Raw genomic sequence first — 7,512 nt, 5'->3', positions numbered from 1 at the left:
CTCATATTGCCTACCAACATGAACATTGGGAAGGACAGTTTCCTAGTGCTAATGGTACTAAAGCCCGTGAAGATGTACCTCAACTTGAATCATCACCAGAGGAGGGATAAGGTAGAAAAACAGAGAGAAAACTAAGGGAGGAGGAAAAGATTGAGCAAAAATACACAGCAACTCTTTAGCAATTGTAAAGGTTATGCTTTGGTTGTGGCTCATCATCAGAAATGAATTTTATTGTGTTTGATTTTACTTCACATTTTCTGAATTTTCTGTTTGCATTTCAGGTTTCTACCTAGATCATTATTTCAAAAAACAATCCCCACCCAGATGTCATAAATCCCAGATGTAACTGTGTCATAACACCAAAACTTCACCTTCAGTGAATAAACATTGGAGAAAAAAGTTAGGAATAGCGATGGGGAAAGGTCAGGGGGTATGAGTGAAGTGGATAGTTCTTTCAAAGAGACAGCAGCAACTCAATGGGTCGAATAACGTCCTCCTGGGCTGTCAGGTTCGATGATTGTGAGTCACAGCATTTATGAAGTTACTTCATGAAGGATAAGGCGGCTCACCATCTGCTCATTTGTATCGGCAAATAAATAAACTGTGTGTGCCCGGCCAGCCCCTTTAAGCAGTGCGGAAGTTATTTGAAGTTTGACTGGAACCTTTTTAGTAACTCCCTGACGTCAGGCAGTCAGATCAGATGTTCTTGAATCTTTCGGTCTCAGAGTTTTAACCCTGGTCAGTGGGAGAGGGAAGCGAGCGGTCGGAAAGGTGCCAATATCGGGCGATCACTGCGGAAAGGTAAGGCTGCGGCTGATTGTTTTAGCGGCTTCCCGCTAATGATTGTAGGAGCGGGGCCGGTTCACAGGAGCTCCGAGCAACCCTCCCTCCCGGCGGGGCTGCTGCAGGAAGCGGCTGCCTGTTCGGGACACCAGCCCCAGGGAGAGGCTCCGCTCTCAACACAGCCCACTGAGCGGGAGTCTGTCCCCATTAACCAGCACTCTAACCCGCTGTCCCCCACTAACCAGCACTCTAACCCGCTGTCCCCCACTAACCAGCACTCTAACCCGCTGTCCCCCACCATCCAGCACTCTAACCCGCTGTCCCCCACTAACCAGCACTCTAACCCACTGTCCCCCATTAACCAGCACTCAACCCCGAGCCAGGAGCCATTGTAACCTGCTGCCTCTTCACGGGAGGGAGTCAGAGAGATTGAGAGGAGAGAGGGGGTGGTGCGGTGTGAAGTGGATTGAGAGGGGCAGTGGGGAGGTGAGAGGGGTTGGGGGGCTTGTGGGGGTGAGGGGGGGTTTGGGGGGATGAAGGGGATTGAGAGGGGGTGGGGGTCAGAATTGGGTGTAGGTGATTGTGAGAGGGTGGGGTGAAGGGGATTGAGAGGGGGGAATGATGTGTGGTGTGGATAGGGGTGAGTGGGATTGATGGGAGTTGGGGGTATGGAGGGGTTACGAGGGGGATAGTTTTATCCCATGTTGTGAACTGTGCTAATCTGCTGCCACTCCCTGGCTGGGGAGCTCCTTGCACATCTGAGTAGAACGGGGCTTCAATGAGGTATTTTCTGTCAAGTGGATTGGCCATTACTTTAATAATGATTAATGAGATGGGAACAATTTTAACAGTAGCTCAGAAATAGTTCTGCTGAAATTCTAGTTCCGTTTGTGGCATGCTCTTAAAGGGGTTTTAAACTATTCTTGAAAATGTTTCAGCCAGGTTTGAAAATAATTGTGTGACACTGACACGCTTTATAATAATTGTTTCTGATCTTTAAAACTTTCAAGTTTGTATATACTTGGAACTCCTCCCTATCCTCCCCTCAAAGCAAGTTTCTTTATGGAGTTTCAGCTGCAGTGTGGGTGGACATGCCCTGAATTGTTGCAGTATGTTATTCCCCACATGTGGAGTTTGCCTGCCTTAGTGTTTTTTAATATGATGAAAGTTTCCTAATTTTTTGATTTAAGCCAAGTGCTGTGCCTTGTTTGCTAAAAGCAATCTATAGGAGATATACATTGGGGACGAGTGGTTTACAGAACCACATGTGGACTGACGCCAACTAAATAACTAAAGTGCTTCAGGCGCAGTTGAGTTGTATCAATGACCCGAGTGATTTATTGAATGTAAAGCATCAATGCCTGAAGTGCATTCTGTTTATACAATGTGCATCGAATATCCCAACAATCTCTCTCAAGTGCTTTCCTATATTTTTAGTTTATATTTTCCTGGATAGTTGAGGAGTGATGCATCATTTTGTAAGTATGAATGTCTTTCCTCTACAAATGTGGTTGTGTTGATGTTATAGTGCTATTGGTGCTACTATGGTAGCATGGTTATCAGGGTTGAGTAATCCAGGGGCCTGGACTACTGATCCAGATACATAAGTTCAATTCCCAACGTGGCAACTGGGGTATTTAAATTCAATTAATTAAATAACTCTGGAATAAAAAGATAACATCAGTAATGATGACCATGAAATATCAGATTGTCTTTAAAAACACATCTCATTCACTAATCTCCTTTTGGGATGGAAATGTGCTGTCCTTATCAGTCTGGCCAACATGTTGACTCCAGACCCACAGTTTTTAAATATAAAATAAAGCAGAAAATGCTGGAAAAACTCAGCAGGTCGGGCAGCATCTGTGGAGAAAGAAACAATTAACATTTTGAGTTTCTAGGGCTCTTTAGAGTTCTGAAGAAGAGTCATACGGATGCGAAACAATTTTGTTTCTCTCTCCACAAATGCTGCCAGATCTGCTGAGATTTTCCAGCACTTTCTGTTTTCATTTCATATTTCCAGCATCCACAGCATTTTGCTTTTATTTTACCACTTTTTTTTGTTCTTAACACAGCAATGTGGTTGACTCAACTGCCCTTTGAAATGGCTGCTCAATTCTGGGCAATTTAGTAATGGGCAATAAATGCTGACCTTACTACAACTCCCATATCCTATGATTGAGTTAAAAACAAAACAATTTTTGTGGTCAGTTTCTATGGGCCTCTGGGGTAGAGGCTATCAATGTCAAAGAAACATAATCTACAAATAAAAACAGAAAATGCTGGAAATACTCAGGTCTGGCAGAATTTGAGGGGAGAGAAGCAGAGTTAATGTTTCATCGAAATTTTTATCTGAATATAATCTAAACTTGGGTGATGACTTAAAATTTTGGGGAAAAATTAATTCTATCCACATCTCCAATAAAGCTGCAATTGTGTAAATTGTGACAGTGGGGCTGCATCACTTATCCTAGTTTTATTAATGAAGCCCAACTGTGTATTTACAATGCTGATCTACTCGAAGTATTTCACCAATCCTTCTACACTTATGGTTATCATAATTCTCAACAACACAATGCAAAAGAATAAGTTCAACATTTTTTTTTTACAGCCTAAACCCATATTTCACTGCCACAGTACCATTGGTGGGGAAAATGATCATTGTGTTTAAGTGATAATTTAACATGCACAGCTGTAAGAAAGCAAAGTTATACCACTTTGGCAGAAAACAGTAGCAGTATGAGAGGGTTAGGGAAACTACGTCTCATCACACCAGGATGATTCTATTGTGTGGATTAGTGGTCTCATTGTTTTCAAGGGAGGAATAAAGAACCAAAAGCAAATTCCTTTATAACCAAACTACTGAACTGGAAATGCAGCTTAGTGGGTTTTTTATTCAATTTGGAAAACATAAAATATTAGAAATGTAAAAATCCATTGAAAATTTAAAATTAGGTTGAATTTATGGAAAAGTTACTCTGAATACAGATTTTGGGAAGACTATGCAAGGATTTTGCTGCACTGTCCTATTAATTTTCATTGTCCCAGTGCTTCCAAACAAAATTGTCAACAGTTAAAGGACCAACATTATGTACTTGAGAAGTTGTGGAAGAGTGCTCTTGACAGGTTTGTATCTAGCTTGGAGAGTGGTTCAATCAGCTTCAAGCTGATCTGAATGCAGTGGGCGAATATGAGCCAATATAAAGTTGAAGATATAGCCTGGTTGAAGGAGCCTACCAAGCAACTCCAAGGAAGAACGTTTAAGGGCATGAAGGAAAGTGTCACAGAATTAAGACTGACAATATTAAAAGATATCAAAATGGGAATGAGAAATTTCAAATTGAATATGGCAAGAAAAGTGAAGGACACTATGCTTTGCTTGAGAGAATGGAATGGAGGATGAAATGGAGTCACTGGAAGTGGAAACAGGGCATGACAATAGATGCTACATAGGCTGCAAAAGTGTTAAATAAGTGGGTAAATCTGTTTGATCTGTAAAGGGAAATCTGCAGAATTACATAGGCCTCTTTCTATGTTGAACAGTCTAACTAGCCTCCAAAGGTACTGAAATTAAAAAATGTTCTTTCAGAAGGTAGTTTGAAAAGTTCTTTCAAATGCAAAATAGACTGAGTATAGTGACCAGGTTTGTGAAATGGAATCTTTGCTAGAATAACAGTTAATGATGGTATTTTGCTACACTACTTCAGTGAGGTAAATGAGGTCAATTTTCCAAATGACCCAGGCTGCTAATTCATTTGACTAGACCTTAACTCCCAGAAACACATGACTGCGGTTGTGTCAAAACTTAAAATGCAAAAAAACCACTCTGAAACAGGTACCCAACCTGCCTTGAATCCACCCGCTTCCAATTTTATTGGGAGTAAGATGAGGGGCAGGAAACCAACCAGCTTATATTTGAATACTGTAATGAGCTATGTGCTTTTTTTTAAAGTTTCTATAATTTATTGATTTACTATGAGACCCAAAATACTTAATTTTAATAGTCATTCTAATTTTATCTGCCAGCAGCTGGGTTTCCTAGACTTTGGGGAACTTGGTAGCTTAAAGAAGGTGGAAAGACGGATTTGATGAGGTAAGTGCCCATACATCACTGCTTGTGGGCCAGGAGGAACAGGAATGTTCCTTCTGCACCCAACAATCTGCACAATTAAATACCATCCTCCACCTGTAAATAGATCTGCTTCCCTCTTCACCACCACCACCCCCCAAAACCCACTGTCTGATCCTCCCTGTGCTATCACCCCCCAACTCAATGGTCTCTTTTATTCCCTTAATATACCGAGCTGCTGTCATCGGCTTTCCAACCTGCCCATTGCCAGCAGCGCACCCAAAGGACCCCTGCAGTTAAATGGAAACCCATTTACATGCATGAAGCTCACCTCCAGACAAAACTAGGCCATAGCTTTTTGCAGAAAAGTGGACAGAATCGCAACATTTTATTACAAAAAACAGCTGTCAGAAATCTTTCAACTGTATATAGTAAAAATAGAATCTGACTTATTATTCAGTCATCATAATGTCCCTAATTTGTGTTGAAATAGCCGATTTTAGCATTGGCCGTTATTAGGATGCCAGTTGTGCTTGGGGTTCTTGAGGATTTTAAAAAAAAATTCGCATTCTAGTTTGGTCTCTAATGACAATGCAGGAAGTGTGCATGTGGTCACGGGGTGAGAGGAGGTGGATGAGATGAGGTAGTGATGACCCTGTTATTAAAAAGAATGATTACACTCACTGTCTCGCTGCGCACCTAAAAAGTGGGCACTTGGATGAGATGCTGGAGGAGGCCTGGTACATGTGGAACCTAATCACATCTTTGGGAAAGGGGGAAGGACACAGGAAAGGGGAAGTGAAAATCAGACCAGATGAGATGAGGAAGGAAAAGAAAGCAGTTTGAGGATAGGATTTGCTGTGTGCTGGGTCCTAACTCTTTAACTTCATTCTTTACATCACTGCTCTTTATGGAAAGCTTGTGTTACTGTGTGCTTACTGTGAGCTTTCGTTTTGTTCAGTGCAACACCTGACTGAACTGTCGTTACAAACACAAGCTGTGAACTGTGGGTGGATTCACATCCCCTGGGAACAGAATACAGACTGTTTCCATGCTATATTTGGACTGGATTTGAACCTAGATCTCAGTAAATAGACTGTTTTAATCCATTGTGTTAGCAACTCTATTTGATAGTTTTTTTTTGTTGCTTTGATTGTTGTAAGGGTTTAGGATAACATTAATTATACAAGGGAAAAAGCTGCTTTCTACCATTCTGGAAGTTGTCTGATTTTTCTCTATTCTTTCTTCTGCCTGACACTTGGTATTTAACCTGTTTGGTGAGTTAAACCTATGCCTATCGCTCTCTGCACATCATCATCAGTCTAATTTACTGTATTAGTGCAGTACAGTTGAACTTAATTCAGAAATTGTTCCAGATGTTTTATTCAGATTTCCTTAAATTATCTTTATAATTAACATTGGAAAATTCCCATCAGTTTTAATATTGTTCTAGAAGCTAGTTAAAGGTTAACTGCATTTTTGGGCAAAAGATGTGGTGCCATTTAGTAAAGTATACTATAGCTGCTTTAGGAAATTAGTACTGAGTAATAACCATATTCCAAAGCAGTCCTATTGTCAACATTGTGCTGTAACTATTACCTGTATAGCTAAAGAAAACATTGTGTAACAGTGAAGCAAAAGCAGTTCACATTTACAAAAAAAAACTCTTTGGATTCATACAATTTCAGAATACAAACCATGTTCTTAAAAGCAAAGCATCAGCCTTCATATTGGAATTTTAACTAGTGTGTAATTATGAATGAAAAGCTAAAGGGTAGCTCGCTCATCATTTTGCTACAAATACAGTTTGGTTTATCAATTAGCAACGTGTACATACTTGTGCAATAGAGTATGAACTGTGTGTGGCTGAAGAAGCAGGGAGTGGGAGAATGTTGAGCTTTAAGTTTTCAACTCTAGCTTTACTGGAAATTAGAGAGAGGCAGTGTGCTGGTTTAATGATCTTGCTCTGTTATCTTGTTCAGCACAGTTCTGACAAACTGGCAAAGAAGTCCTGACACTGGCATGTTGTACAACTTTTGTTCTCCACTGAATGAAATAGCTTGTATCTGGAACCAAATTCACTTATTTTGCCCTGTAGCTTTCTTCATTTGGCATTCCTGGCTAATTTGATTTGTATTTTACATATATAATTGACTTGCTTTTAGACGTTTCTTTGAGCTGCTCTTGAATCACTGCATCCTTTTCGAGCTGCAGTTAGTTGAATGATCCATGGTTCATGTCTTCTCTTGCACACGGGTTGCTGCATTCCTGAAGTGTTTTCCTCACGGGGATCCAGGATTCTCAGCCACTTGGTACAGCAGCTTCAATTTGTTCATTTTCAGATCTCTCCATGACATTGATGCATCTTATCTAAACTATTTCCAGTTTTCTACCCTGGCCTCACCTCTGCTTTGGTTTTAGTGAATGCCTCTTGCCTGATGGAAGCTATTCTTTCAGGGTGCCTGCTTTCTGAAAACCACTTTCTGGAAACCACTTCCTGAACATGTTTGAGTTGCTGCCTTTTTGTTTGCTTCTTTGAAAAGTATCTTAAAAATCTATCTCTTTCCCCCTTAATCTTTACTGTCTGTTTGGCACCCTCTTCCCTACAAAGAGCTCTTTATGATCAATGCCAAGCTTTGCATTGTGCACTTGGCTGAATT

At 40.7% G+C, this 7,512-nt stretch overlaps 1 protein-coding gene across 7 annotated transcripts in view; it reads left to right on the top strand.

Annotated features, from left to right (window-relative positions):
* The first annotated feature begins 670 nt into the window (after nt 1–670).
* The window catches only part of LOC121287988 (inactive rhomboid protein 1-like), a 393,414-nt gene continuing 386,572 nt past the window's right edge, over nt 671–7,512 (top strand). For 4 of the 7 annotated variants that reach the window (XM_041206191.1, XM_041206172.1, XM_041206193.1 and 1 more), the window contains exon 1: nt 677–801. The gene's annotated coding sequence lies outside the window, so the exon portion shown is untranslated. Of the gene's footprint in view, nt 802–7,512 lie in introns of all 7 variants that reach the window. The other 3 variants (XM_041206173.1, XM_041206176.1, XM_041206186.1) reach the window with 2 other exon arrangements.

Source organism: Carcharodon carcharias, chromosome 15, assembly GCF_017639515.1.
Source record: "Carcharodon carcharias isolate sCarCar2 chromosome 15, sCarCar2.pri, whole genome shotgun sequence".
NCBI classification, from domain to species: Eukaryota; Metazoa; Chordata; class Chondrichthyes; order Lamniformes; family Lamnidae; genus Carcharodon; species Carcharodon carcharias.
This window is presented reverse-complemented; position numbering and strand designations above follow the sequence as displayed.